The sequence below is a fragment of the Bombina bombina genome, chromosome 8 (assembly GCF_027579735.1).
Source record: "Bombina bombina isolate aBomBom1 chromosome 8, aBomBom1.pri, whole genome shotgun sequence".
In the NCBI taxonomy this organism is placed as follows: domain Eukaryota; kingdom Metazoa; phylum Chordata; class Amphibia; order Anura; family Bombinatoridae; genus Bombina; species Bombina bombina.
Window position 1 is genome coordinate 99,479,870 of NC_069506.1, and position 15,582 is coordinate 99,495,451.

The window sequence follows — 15,582 nt, forward strand, 5'->3', positions numbered from 1 at the left end:
ACGAATATCTTATTACCCAGCATAAGTTTTTATAGTTTTCATTTTTTTAACTGTTTCTAATAAAAGTTACATTTTAACTTATCTCTGCCGTAGTAAACTTGTTCTAGTAGATGCAAGTAAGGAAAGTCAGTACTTTGAGTTTTACTCAAACATCCGTTTATAAAAACCTGAGCCTAGTACTTTCATGTGGGAGTGGGGAGAAAGTTTATTAGCATCTGAGGGTATATAAATCAGGAGTAGTCCTTGTAGGCTGTGGGTGTGGTATGTAATTGTATTAAACCCCAAGGGAAATACGGATTACAAAGAGAAGGAGTTAGAGGAGATAAATGCTAAATATGTTTAATGGGACCGAGTTCCTTATTGTTACAAATGATCTAAATAAAAAATAAAACAATACAGAAAAGTAAAAGGTAGGATTATAAAATTTACAAATCTACCTCTAATTACCATAATCTTTTCCAAGCATGGATAAAGTTGATATAAGGATTATATCATTTTTATTTTAATAAACAGAAATTCAAGTTACTTTAGCTCAGTATACATGTACTTTATAATGTAAAACAATTGCTATCTATACTGTGTTTATAATTTATTGTAAGAAATATACTCATTTTTTTTTTATAAATAATAAAATCACATAGTTGCTTTAATACACAGAGTGGTGGTCCCCCATACCCCTCCCCCTTTTCATCTCTTCAACAGTTGAAATGGCTGTTAATTAAGTTTTGAGTTTAACCTATATTATGTTAGAAATAGCATTTCTCCTGAAGGTATGACTTTAATACCTTCACATATAATATTTTTACCGTAATACAAATATATGCACATATGACCTGTTAATATGTCACATTTCTTTCCTCTTGATATATAACCATTTTATGTTGTCTTTATGAGATACTTTGGAACAATTTAAGTTTGGACATTTGCAAATCTTGGACCTGGGTACATCCCTAGGCTTGTGCTTTTTCGTCCAAGAACTCAACAAACTCTTTTTATATACTGCTTCAAAGAGGAAATCTCAATGTTGTTTAATTTGAACTGAAAAACTTTTATTATCTCCTTGTATTTGGTACGATATTTTGTTTTTGAATTTGTTTTACTGTATTTTGTATGGAGTTTACAATTTTTAATAAAGCTCTTTTGAAAATAAATAAATAAATAAATAAATACACAGAGTGGTGGATAATGATAGTAGTATAGAATTTATCACGGTATTGTTATGATGAGTAATGGAAGGCACAGCACTATTTCACATATTTTAATAAAACCAAACATCATGTGTTTTCTAACCACATTTATTTCATCAACAATATATTCAGACTGGGCTAGTAGAAAGCAGTGTGTTTATGGGATGCCATTCTTTTTTGGGATTGTTATCTGAGATTTATTGATGACCTACACTGTTGGTCGGCCACAGAACAGGAAGAAGCTAATTTCCTTCCATATCCGAGTTAGGTTTCTTTACAACTAAGGCTACAATTTACAAGTACGTCTGGACTTAAATATATTGAGTATATTGGATGTTGCTTTCATTTGTGAGGGTGAAAGAATGGAAGGTTATTACTAAAGTTTATAAAAAAACCCACAAAGGGGAACACTTTCAAGTACACACCCAAAACACATGGTATTGTTAAAGGTTAACTTACACATCTTATAAGGAACTGTTCAGAATATGAAGATGTCTTAAAGGGACATCATGTTACCATATGCTAAATCACATGAAAGTGATGCAGCATAACTATAAAAAGCTGACAAGAAAATATCACCTGAACATTTTTATGTAGAAAAGGAAGATATTTTACCTCAAACTTTATTCAGCTCACCAGAGTAAGTGCTCTTGGATCCAGAGCTACTCTTTTTAGTATCATCTACATTGTAAAAAACAAAACAGCCAATCAGCACATACATTACTTTACTGAAATATGGTGAAATTTCATAGTAAACATCTGTAAACTGAGGAAGGAAATAAAATGACTGTGCTAGCACATCCCAGATGCTCATTCCCTTACAAGTCCCAGGACTAACATCCTGAATGGATGTGGCTACTGAGGACATTTTGAGGTATATTTATTATTATTTTTTTAAATATTTTTATTTTTATTGGATTTTTAACTTGTACAATAAAACACATAAAACAAAAAAAATAGTACAGTTGTTGTGATTTGTTGAATTAACCATTATTAAAGCGTTATGGTACTATAGAAGATTTATCTTGTATATATGTTGCTGCACAAAGTTCGCTTTGGACCTCAACAGGAATTAACAATAAAGAGAAACAAAAAGGAACGTGATACAGAACAGTAAAGAGAAAATTGGTTAAAATAATTAAGAAGTTTATATATAAATAAGGCTAGCTAAGCATATTAGTATGCATGCAAATGTATTATTTTTAGGCTACTATAATAGTCTTTTACTATAGAAATGTTTTATTGACTGTCCCTTTAACGTTAATTTCTATTTTTAAAATGGACATAGAACTCTTAGTAGAAAAACTATATATATATATATTTTTTTTTTAAGTAGATAAAACAAGTTATTGATCTAGGCCCATTTTGGTCTATTTCATACCACCATTTCACTGCCAAATGCGATCCTAAAAAAAAAAGTTAGCTTTTCCCCAAACTTTGGGTTTGTCACTGAAATTATTTACATACCGCTTGTGCAATCATGGCACAAATTATTGTAAAAGCTTCTATGGAATCCCCTTTGTTTAGAAATAGCAGATATACATGGCTTTGCCATGGTTTTTTGGTAATTAGAAGGCTGCTGCTCTCTTTCCTCCCTCACACCCCATTGGTCACCACCATCTTAGGTACTGACAGACAGTCTCCCAGTATGCAGTTTAGTTTTTTTTGTTGTTTTTTTTTTTTTACTTATTATTACACCATTTTGACTTAAGGGGTTAAAATAAATGTTAAGAGATGTACTGGGTATGACATAGTATTTATGAAGATATTGATATGAGTAATGTAAATCCTAGCACTGTTTCACATATTTTAATTACTTGATTTTTTTTGATTGTTTAAAAAGATAGATAACACTTTTACTACCTATTCTCCAGTTTTGCACAACCAATATTGTTATATGAACCCCTTAAGAGGTTAATATATTAATAACCTTCTCTAAATCTCTCTTTCTAAGCCTGACAGGCCGCCTTTTATCTTAGTGTATTTTATAAGCTTTTTACAGCCAGGCAGTGCTATTTATGTGTGCCATATAGATAAAAATTGTGCTCACTTCCGTGGAGTTATGCATGATAAACCAGTTACCAGTACTAATTGGCTAAATTGACAGACTGTAAAAAGCACTGAGATAAGGGGGCAGTCTGCAGAGGCTTAGATACAAGGTAATCACAGAGGTACAAAGTACATTATTATAACCTTGTTGCCTGTGCAAGAATGGGTTATAGAGGCATTATCTATCTTTTTAAACAATAACACATGTTAAGTAGACTGTCCTTTTAAGTGCAACCACACAACATGTATGTTTTCTATCAACAGTATATTGAAATTCTTATTTGGATGTATTTAAACCACATTCACACCTTGCTTCAAAATAGTCCTTTGCTTTATTTGGTCCAATAGTTAATTTAAATAATATATTATTTTGTAACACTGTGTTAGCATTAAGAATACTAATTTATTCTCACAAGCTTCTAATACTTATATTTCTGGTTGTTTTTTTTTGCCTTAATTTCCTTTATTTTGTGTTTGGTGAAAATTTAGTTACATGCATTTACAATCTTAAAATTCCATCTTAATACAAATAAACCAAGCTATCCTGTCATTTTTCATAAATCATGTGATGCAGATTGGAGCGAATGACAGCTGAGCTATCTTGTTTTTAGCTTTCATGGCTTAACAACAGAACAATTATTTGGATTGGTCAAGATAGATGACGAACAGCCTGTTTATCCAATCACACCTTTCTGTTGTAAATAAAAACTAACCAATAGTGTCTCTCTGGTTTGATCTCTTTGGAAAAATAAAATGTCTGACTGGTTTTGCTGCTTGTTATTTTAGCATTCCATTTCTTTTTAATAAGGAGGAGGGGGGAGAAATTGTCATGAAAGTGGGTGCACAAATAAGGTTAAAGTTACAGAGGGTTAACACAGTTGTGCATTTCAGGAATTTGGTTACTAAATCTATGCAGTGCATCCACAGTCACCATGTACTGTATTTGAATCTATTCATGGTGATTGTAAAGAGGGCCTCTACTATTAATTCAGCTGTTACTTTATTAATACAAAGGTGATATGTGCACTTTCATTATTAAATTTAGTAAATGGTTATTAAAAATATTCATCTCCCTCTTTTATGACAATAATTTTAAATCATATACAAATACCAAATGATATTCAGTGATATCATTTGTATTATGTGATTTGCAAACCTATTCAGTGCTTTTCTAATTATTTAACCCACCAGAAGATCACTGCAGTATTTTAAACTCACAACATAGTAAATATGTTTTTCTTTCAATAATTAACACACCACCTGCACTATAAATTTAGCTCTGTTAATAGTTATTAACCCTTTGGGGGGTATACAATCCATGCACAACTAAAACAATGTATTTTTAATGAGAGAGATTAAATTTAGGTTGGTTTTATACTGTAAAACAGTGCTTGGATTTTTTTTAAAAAAAAATATATAATTTTAACCCATTGTGGGTGCAAAAGCTTTGTTGAAACAATATCACAGCAGTTTAATTCAATTTTTTTTTTTTTAATTTAAAGGCATTTTTGTAAAAAAAATAAGAAAAATAATATATATATATATATATATATATATATATATATATATATATATATATATTAGATGATAAGCCAGCCAGTCTATGTTTAAAAAATACAAACCCCCACGTTTAAGTTACAAAAAATAAAAAAAGTAAAATTGCAGAAAAAAATAAACCAAGCTATCCTTGCGCAGCCAACATTTATTTGAGGATGCGTGCACAACTGGCAACAGCAACGGATGTGTTACAAACGCGATTATAGTATAGCTATATACTGTATATATATATATATATATATATTTATATATTTATAATCCCATAGAGGAAAAGCACAGTCCCACAAAATTACCAACTGCCAGGGTGCTCTATATATAGTAATAGAAAGTCCAATGCATGAAGAACGGCACCCTCTGGTCTTAGATACATAAAACTTAGCGTTTATTTACAAATATAAAAAGGCATAACGTTTCGGTGCCATTACAGCACGTTTGTCAAATGCCAGAGAGAGATACAGATACACACCCTTACAAATTTAACATACCCTTGTATGTAATGTATCCCACTAATGTTTTAAACTTTGTATAGCACTGCATAATCTGTTGGCACTTTATAAAAAAAACACAGAGAGAAAGATAGAGATCCCAGAGATGTGTACTCAATATTACTATTAGCAATATGCTTAAGACAGAATATTGAAGCAAACACTGGGATGTTAATTGAATAAACTTTACAACTAAACACCCATCATGTTTTGATGCGTAAAGGGACATTAAACACTAAATACATTTTATAAGCATAGTATTAAGGTCACACCCTCTAGTCATGTGTGCAGCCATATTGAAATCTTTCACTACATTTCAGTGGTGACGTTTGCACATTCTTTGTTAAAAAGCATACCTAGGTAGGCTACTGGAAGCTGGCTGCTGATTGATGGCTGCCAATATATGCCTCGTCTTTAGCTCAGCAAATATCTTCAAATAGCCACAAGCAGTGCATTGCTGCGCCTTCAACAAAGGATACAAAGAGAATGAAGCAAGTTTGATAACAGCATTAAATTGGAAAGTTGTTTAAAATGGAATATTCTGGCTGAGTTAGGAAATTTTAGGTTTAATTTCCCTTTAAGCCTGGTGTATGGACTTAAAAGCCCACTATTTTTAGATTGTAATTGCAGGAAAAGGGGGCAAAATAAATGATGAAAGTATATTGCAATATTTTACTATAAGTGATTAAAGGGACACTGAACCCGATTTTTTTCTTTCGTGATTCAGATAGAGCATGAAATTTTAAGCAACTTTCTAATTTACTCCTATTATCAAATTGTCTTCATTCTCTTGGTGTAAATTTAGATGCCGGCCCATTTTTTGTGAACAACCTGGGTTGTTCTTACTGATTGGTGGATAAATTCATCCACCAATAAACAAGTGCTGTCCAGGGTCTGAACCAAAAAAAAAAGCTTACATGCGTTCTTTTTCAAATAAAGATAGCAAGAGAATGAAGAAAATTTGATAATAAGAGTAAATTATAAAGGTGCTTAAAATTGCATGCTCTATCTGAATCACAAAAGGAAAAACATTGGGTTCAGTGTCCCTTTAAACATTTTATAGTAAGATCTTAAAGTGTTTCATTTCTTTCTAACAAGCGTTGCTAGTTTGTACTTTATTTTAATAACCAGAATCAAAGGTGAATATCAAGTAACAAACTGATTTTAATTTGTGTAATTTGGCCAATAAAAGTTATGTTTTTGCCCCTATAGGTACATTTTCTCTATGCATTAACATACTCACCAATTTTATTGCAAACAAAATATTATTTTGCTCAAAGGCATATTTTTGTTTTGTACATTTTTTTTCTTTAGCGGCAGGTTTAGAGTAATAAAGTGGTAGGGCACATAAATATAGTGTATTTTTTAATGGAAAAATATAGACCTCCAATGGGAAATAGGAGCGACTAAAGAAGTCATTAGGTAAATAAAAATGGTGAATCGTTAAAGGGACACTAAATACATTTCATGAACCTAACTCTAATGGATACTGCCAATATGGACACTGCAGGTATCTGAAAGAGGGTTGTTGCTCATGTGCAAACAGGTCAGCGCTGTAATTTAGTGAAAGCTGGATTTCAACATGACTAGAGGGAGGCGGGAAATTACCTCAATACCATTTTATAAGGAGCATAGTCTGTTCATTTCAATTGATTTGTCACATCAATCTGTAGATATCAAATGATTGATGAAAAAAAGAAAAGAAAAAAGAAAAATCTCTCAGTAGATATTTGCTTTACAATGAAAACACAAATATAGTGGGAGTAAAAAAATGGCATGCCCTGGAGCATGTTATTTTTGCATTGCTGGACCTAACTGTAAGCGGTTAAACATATTAATAGCTTCTTGCCTGGTAGTTGCATGCATTGCAGCTCCCTAGGACACAATCACTGGTGCTTGGTGCTTCTGATTGGCTGTGTTCTGTTTAGGAACTGCAAATTTGCAGGGACACTGAACCCAAATGTTTTTTTTATTTTGTGATTCAGATAGAGCATGATATTTTAAGCAAATTTCTAATATACTCCTATTATCAAATGTTCTTCATTCTCTTGGTATTTTTTATTTGAAATGCAAGTTTAAATGTAAGTTTAGATGCCGGCCCATTTTTGGTGAACAACCTGGGTTGTTCTTGCTGATTGGATAAATTCATCCACTAATAAAAAAGTGCTGTCCAGAGGTCTGAACCAAAAAAACCTTAGATGCCTTCTTTTTCAAATAAAGATTGCAAGAGAACGAATAAAAATTGATAATAGGAGTAAATTAGAAAGTTGCTTAAAATTGTATGCGTCCCTTTAAGTATGTGTTTAAGCCCTTTGCGGTTAAACCTACCTGAGCGACTGGAGTTAGCATTTGATGTTCTATTTATCTTTAGCCATGTCTTACCTCCTAACTTCAGGGCCGGACTGGAAATAAAAAGCAGCCCTGGAAAAATTGGAGACCAGCCCTATTTTTTTGTTGACTCAGTATAATGCATGCACCCCATTTTTATTAAAAGGGGATTACTGGGATACTCCTTCCCCCTATAATTTATATTAGAATTATATTTATATTTTCAGCCCCATCTGCTGCAGCTCACAGGGAAATCTCCCGGTATCCTGGTAGGCCAATCCGGCCTTGCCTAACATCTCCCATCTTCTTCACAGTCAAGTTTCCTACACCTCCACTCTAAACTTTAACTTCTTACCCTTGTTCTATTTACCTTCCAGCTTGGTTCCATTTACTTTTTCAGACAGAATAGTGGGGAGAATGGGGGAGACACTGAAAGAGACAAAGGAAGGGAAACAGTATCTTGGTGTACTAAAAGGGGAGAGAGGTTGCTAGAACTCTGATTGGAGAGAAGAAAGGCATACAACTTAAAGAATAAGGGAAAAGGACAAATGAGAGGAAGAGAGACTATAAGGAATTGAGGGGATGAAGAAGAAAGCCGTAGTAAAGGAAGTGTGAAATGAGATAAAAAGGGAGAGAAGTAGGTCAGTAAAAAGGGTCATTAAATCAGTATGAGTATAGGGTAGAGTAGAGCAAACAGGAAATGTATAAGTTTAATAGAGGGCATGACCTGGAATTTGACTGTGGTGGACATCTAATTCCACAGCTCTGGGCCACATTTAGTTAGTTTTGTATATACTGGCATAAAACCACTTTATATTTTATATATGGTTGGTCTATTTGGTCTTCTTTATAGGATTGCTTATAAAGTTAATATGTTATATAAAGTTAATATGTTAAAATCAGAAATCTTCTGGCTAAAAAAACATAAAGATTCGGCGCAGTCATATTATTTTAAGGAAGCAAAATCTACTTTTGTATACCTAGGGATAACACTGCCTATGGATAGTAAGGAGTGGTATGACTTAAACTTTAATCCAATTCTCATCAAAATTAAACGCGACTTAGGAAATTGGGCTAAATTTCACTTTACGTTATCTGACAAAATTAATTTGTTCAAAATGGTGACTTTCCCCAAACTTTTATACTTGATGCAAAACCTCCCAATTATAATAAAACAATCAGACATAAAAATAATTAAACAGTTAATCACACAATTTATTTGGGGGGGAAAAGAAAAGCTATTGCGTATAATAAATTAGTATTATCCAGACGTGACGGGGGGTTAGCACTGCCAGATATAGAGTCCTATAATTTAGTTTGTATCTCTAAAATAGCATTGGACTGGCTAACAGGGCCAGATTACTATGCAGATTTAGTAACAGAAGAAACTCTTGTTCAGCCATACTCCCTGAAGGCACTGCTACATTGTAACCCTGAGAAATGCCCAATGAAAATTAAGCAGATGCCTGTTATCTATAATGTAATCCAGGCCTGGCATAAATGATCAAAATAACTAAATAGTTCTTACAATTACTCTAAATACTTGACTATAGCAGGCAACCCAAATTTTACACCAGCTCTAAATTCAAAAATTTTCAACAAGTGGGCACAAAAGGGCTTAAGATATTTAGATCAGTTAAGAGACAGTGCTACTGGATATTGCCGATCAATGCAAGATTTAATACAAGAATATGGAATTTCTAACAAAGACTTTTTTCCCTTCCTTCAGATACGGCATTTCCTACAGGTCCTTTTACAGGAACCACGGGAGGTTCCAATTTCAGAACTGTTGGATCCTGCATTAACACTTTTTAAAGCAGGGAAATATAATATAACCACACTATATAAAATAGTCATGAACCGGAAAGGTTCGGACAATGTTAAAAAAATAGCAGAATGGTGGAAGGTCTCGGTTGATACTATATATAAAAGCTATAGGCGTGCAGATGCATTAACACTTGCCACTGCTTGGAGAGAATCACACACGAAAATTATTAACCACACCTATATTACACCTCGCATGAAAGCATTGTGGGATAACTTAGGTACTTCTTGTCCTAAATGCAGACCGTTTAAAGCAGACCTAAAACACAATTTCTGGGGCTGCCCTAAGGTAAGGAAATTTTGGAACAAGATTAATTTTTGGATGAATAAAATTAATAATATCCAGTTCCAATTAAAAGAAGAACACATTTTTTTTTATAGATATCCATAATGAAGGCCTACATAAAAATACACTACATTTAAACACAGTAATAATGACACCTAGGTTATTGATTCTTAAATATTGGAAATCGTCTAAAGCCCCTAACCTGACAGAAATTATACATAAACTTAAAACCAACTCATAATGGAACAGATGGATACCTCAATAAATTCCGACGCACAAATCAAACATTTTCTGATTAAATGGAGGAATGTAATCAGTAGCCTCCCTAAAGAAATTCAAATGTTACTAATCTCGCCTTTTCGAGGTACAGAAACTCTAGAACTGGCCTTAGCGAATAACGAATTCCCGGAGCTATATCTGGTCTAATACTAACCAAATGGAAGTTTGCTTGCAGTGTGGGCGGTGGGAGGAAGCGTCCTGAGGGTATGATTCTTGGTCCTTCTTCTTTTTTTTTTTTTTCCCACCCTTTCGTGAGTTTAAAAATGTAAAATCGCCAACACATTGCATGGTTAAGAAGCTAAGAGAATTATAGCAACTTATGAACCAAGTGTGAATTCACACATTATTATTTAAAGGGCCATAATACCCAAATGTTTAAACACTTGAAAGTGATGCAGCATAGCTGTAAAAAGCTGACTAGAAAATATTTCCTGAACATCTCTATGTAAAAAAGAAAGATATTTTACCTCAAAAGTTCCTCAGTAGCCACCTCCCATTGTAAAGGATTTCTAAGCAGCATTTTAGTGTGTCTGTCCTGGGACAGCTGAAAGGATGAGCCTCGTGAACTCTCATATTATTTCACCAATCAGGTAAAGGAAGCTTACTATGAAATCTCATGAGAGTTAAGTCAAATCTCATGAGATCACAGTAAGAGTTCATGACCTCAGCACTGCTGATGCTGATTGGCTGCTGTTCATTTCTTCATTTTATTTTTATTTTTACCTGCAGCTGGGAGCAGGTGAAGTATAACTTTTTACACAGAACTTACTCTGCTGAGCTGAGGAGATTGTGAGGTAAAATATCTTCCCTTTTTACATAGAGATGCTCAGGTGATATTTTCCTGTCAGCTTTTTACAGTTATACTGCATCAGTTTCAAGTGATTTAGCATATGAGTATTATGTCCCTTTAAGTGACTAAAAGTAATTTTGTAACTTTGTAAAAGAGCGGCTCTAATTTACCTATTGCCGCCTCTTCCTTGGTTATGTTTTTTTTTTCTTTTTTTTTTCTCTCTTTTTTTCTCTTTTACATTTCTGTATAAATGTGCTGGATACAAATAAATATAATAATAATAATAAAAAAGGATTGCTTATCCTGGATCTGTTTCTTGTCACTGAAATAAATAGATCCATTTTTTGTTGTTATCAAAAAGCTCCAGACTAAGTCCAAAGCTTTGACCCTTCAATTTAAAAGGATCAGTTCCTTATTCTGTAAAGCCTGACATCTGTTCCATTGTCTTCAAGGTAGTTAAAGGGACATGAAACACTTTTAGATTGTAATATTTAAAGTTAAATTATATGAGGTTTTCACTTCTGGTACACATTTTAAAAGTTAATAAAGTTTTTATTCACTTCAGACACTGACTATTCTTACTTCTATGGCAGTGGTTGGAAGATCTTAATGGTATATAAATGTGGATATAGGAGAACTTTAAATTCTCTCCAGTTCCTTCACATAATGGTACTTATGATGGAGCCCTTCTGGTGTATTTATCCAATGACCATTCCCCTAGTACTGTAAACATAATTTATAAAAATTATATATGGGCTTTTTCATGGTAATGGTAAGCAAGCTGTGGAGCTCACTGCAAATGGGGTAATGGCTGCAGATTCAGTGGATAACTTGTATTAAAGGGACAGTCTAGGCCAAAATAAACTTTCATGATTCAGATAGAGCATGTAATTTTAAACAATTTTCCAATTTACTTTTATCACTAATTTTGCTTTGTTCTCTTGGTATTCTTAGTTGAAAGCTTAACCTAGGAGGTTCATATGCTAATTTCTTAGACCTTGAAGCCCACCTCTTTCAGATTGCATTTTAACAGTTTTTCACCACTAGAGGGTGTTAGTTCACATATTTCATATAGATAACACTGTGCTCATGCACGTGAAGTAATCTGGGAGCAGGCACTGATTGGCTAGACTGCAAGTCTGTCAAAAGAACTGAAAAAAGGGGCAGTTTGCAGAGGCTTAGATACAAGATAATCACAGAGGTTAAAAGTATATTATTATAACTGTAACACCCTTTCCTGACCTTCCCTGAGGTGGGTGATAGTGTAATGCTGTCTACCTGTTTCGTGTATGAGAACTAAGCCTCCGCAGAGTGGGAGTAGGAGGGGGGTTGAAATCAGGTATATAAGGGATGCCTGTATGATGCAGTGCCTCCACCTATAGGGGACACCCTAGAATAATAGGGTGTGGGCTCCTATAAGATTTTAGTACAAAAAGAAAAACAAGTAATAACCACACAAGAAATCTTCAAATAAAATGTTGCTTTGATTATTATAAAGTGTTTAACCAATAACATACAGTGCAACAAATACAAATAATAATATTAATCACAATATCTTCTTATGACATCAGTATACTTACGCACAGTGTGGAAACTCATTTCCTCTTCTTGAGTCCTTATCATAGGCATAAGGGCCTCCAATTCTTTTGGTGCTTGAGAGTGCAATTGGGCTCTAAGAAAGATGGCTATTGGGTGGTTTGGTATAATGCCACGAAGGAACTAATCTTGCCTCCGTTTATTCATATCTTGTCGGGTCACTACCCCTTTTCGAAACAATAATACAAGCTGCTCATGTAATCTTAATAGAAAGTCAGATATCTTCTCTGTCTCTCGCTGCTTAAGTAACCAAAACTTATACAAGAGATCTTCTGGATCTTCAAATAGACTATATAAGGTCTTTAAGAAAGAGATAAACTCTACAGCAGTAGCTTCAGGGTGTTCCTCTCTATGGTGTTGCAACAATACTTGTGCTGGTGGCCTAACACTTTCTAAGAGGCGGACACGCTTCACTGTCTCTGGGCAACTCCATTCTTGCAGCACCATGTTAGCATGATCACACCATGCCGCAATACCCTCCTCTCCTAAGGGTACAGGAAGGTTTCCTGAAAATATCTTTAGTTTCCGGTAACTGTATGTATGTGAGCAGTCTGTGATGCTTGTAGCCAACATCTTCAGAACTTCAGATAGACTAGACTCCATATTAGATTCATTTTGAGATCCTCTAGCACCCTGAACATCATTTTCCTTGACTATATGCAGTTCTGATTTTATGGCATAAATGAGGGGTAGTCTGACTGAAGGTAGCCCTAGTAGCTGTAGCTCAGAGGGGTTGGGTACTTTTAAGAAACATTGGTTGGTGTCTATTAATATGCTACCCCAAGTGTCATCTGATACTCTTTTGAATGCTACTATCTTAGGGTACTCTCTTAGTTGAAGTGCTCTCTGGAGTGACTCACATAGTTTCTCGACTGGTTCCTACTGGTATCCAAGTCACAGCCACTGTCTGCTCAATTGGTACCTTTTCCTGCATTGCCCACTCTCTCACCTCTTCTAATTTTAAAAGATGCATCTCTTCTGATTTTGCCCCGCCTCTCGATCTCAGCAGTGCCTCCATCTGTAACACCCTTTCCTGACCTTCCCTGAGGTGGGTGATAGTGTAATGCTGTCTACCTGTTTCGTGTATGAGAACTAAGCCTCCGCAGAGTGGGAGTAGGAGGGGGGTTGAAATCAGGTATATAAGGGATGCCTGTATGACGCAGTGCCTCCACCTATAGGGGATACCCTAGAATAATAGGATGTGGGGTCCTATAAGATTTTAGTACAAAAAGAAAAACAAGTAATAACCACACAAGAAATCTTCAAATAAAATGTTGCTTTGATTATTATAAAGTGTTTAACCAATAACATACAGTGCAACAAATACAAATAATAATATTAATCACAATATCTTCTTATGACATCAGTATACCTTTTTTTTAACTCAGAAGTCCTTCAAGAGCTCATGAAATAATAACATAACTGTTGTTGTAAAATACTTTGAAGTGGTGCTGTACAATGCAATTTCATATACTTAATAGAATTTAGTTGAGGTAATTATCCCTTGCTGCTTGTGAACGAAGCTAGAGAGCGCTGCTTGTGATCGATGCAGTGCTCAATAAAACTTCTCCTCAGAAATACTGAGTAACATAAATCTCTACCTTATTACTGAATTTCAGCAATCCACTTGCCTTATACTGCAAAGTCAGTCACTCTTTTACTACAAACAGCTGCAGAAATCTCACAGTTATGCCCTTATGTAATGTAGCTTTATAAATCCAGTCAGTGTATTTGTGCAAACTGTTCAGGCAGAATAACTTATAGGATATTCTCTGGGTTATCTCTTTAATATACATCACACTCAGTTACTTCCTTATGTAATGCAGCTGTGCAATCCATTTAGTGTATTTATGCAACTGTTTAGGCAGAATAACTTCTAGAATATTCTCTGGGTTATCTCTTTAATATACAACAACTCTGCAGCACATCACACTGTTACTTTCCTTATGTAATGCAGCTGTGCAATCCATTTAGTGTATTTATGCAAACTGTTTAAGCAGAATAACTTCTAGAATATTCTCTGGGTTATCTCTTTAATATACAACAACTCTGCAGCACATCAGATATGACTAGTATATCTTTTCTCTTGCATTTAGTTAACATGAAGTTATGGAGATCTTAAAACAGCAGATAATGGCTGACACTCACAGTACAAATAAAAGGTTCAAACTTCTGTCTTCAGCAGCCACATGTAGCAATGTCTGAACTGTCTCTGGAATCCATGCATTAGTCTTAATAACTTCTTTCAGCTTGGAAACAGCAACTTTCTTCCCCCATTTCAAAGTCTGTGCAAAGCTCCACACTTCTCTTAACACCTAAGAAATCTCCTCCCCCTTCCCAGATGGCATTTCTCTTCCTCAATACAACTATTACAGCAGCCATCTTGGGTAAGGGCAAGGTCCTTACATACTCCCCCCCAAAAAAAAACTTGCTGTCCCCAGCAAGAGGTACAAGAGCAACACATCAATACATTTTCTTTAGCAAGTCTACTAACAAAATCACATATTCATCATGAGTCAAATTATGGTTAGGGTATACATCTTTCAAAACACATTGTACAGCAGATGTTAGAGCAGGCAACAAGGGTTCAACATTATAACCAGGGTTTCCTAGTGTATCATATGTCAATTTCTTTGGGGGATGTCTCTTTCTTGCTGGTCTTTTCTCTCTATAGGGACTTCTACTATCATAATGTATAGGGTTTGGAGATTCCCTATCTGGTATAGGACTATTAGGGAAGGATGGCATATCAGGTTCAGAGGTTGGGGCAACAGAGGAGGCATGCTCATCATTATAGGTCTCTCTTTGCAATGGAGATCTCATTTCAGGGTTTCATGTGGGATACTATATTCATTATTAATTGACATGCTTGGGCCTTGGTCCTCATGATATGTAACATCATGCTGGAATTGATGTATAGGCAACAAATTATTCCGATGCCATGTCTTCACAACAACATTTTCATCTGCTATCTGAAAAACTGGAAGACCTGGCAATTGTCTGACTATTCTATAGCTACTATTCCTCCATCTAGGAGCTAACTTGTGCTTGCCTGGTATCCCTAAATTCCGTAAAAGGACACGGTCTCCTGGTTGCAAATCCTGACGTTTTATTCTCTTGTCATATCGTTGCTTATTAGCCTCATTTAATCGAGCAGTAGCTTCTTCAGCCAACTTATAAGCTGTTTGTAAACTCTCCTGC

The 15,582-nt window shown here is 34.6% G+C and overlaps 1 protein-coding gene across 6 annotated transcripts in view; it reads left to right on the forward strand.

Annotated features, from left to right (window-relative positions):
• LOC128638491 (probable pleckstrin homology domain-containing family N member 1) overlaps nucleotides 1-15,582 on the forward strand; it is a 324,001-nt gene that overhangs the window by 62,703 nt on the left and 245,716 nt on the right. The gene's annotated exons all lie outside the window — the stretch shown is intronic.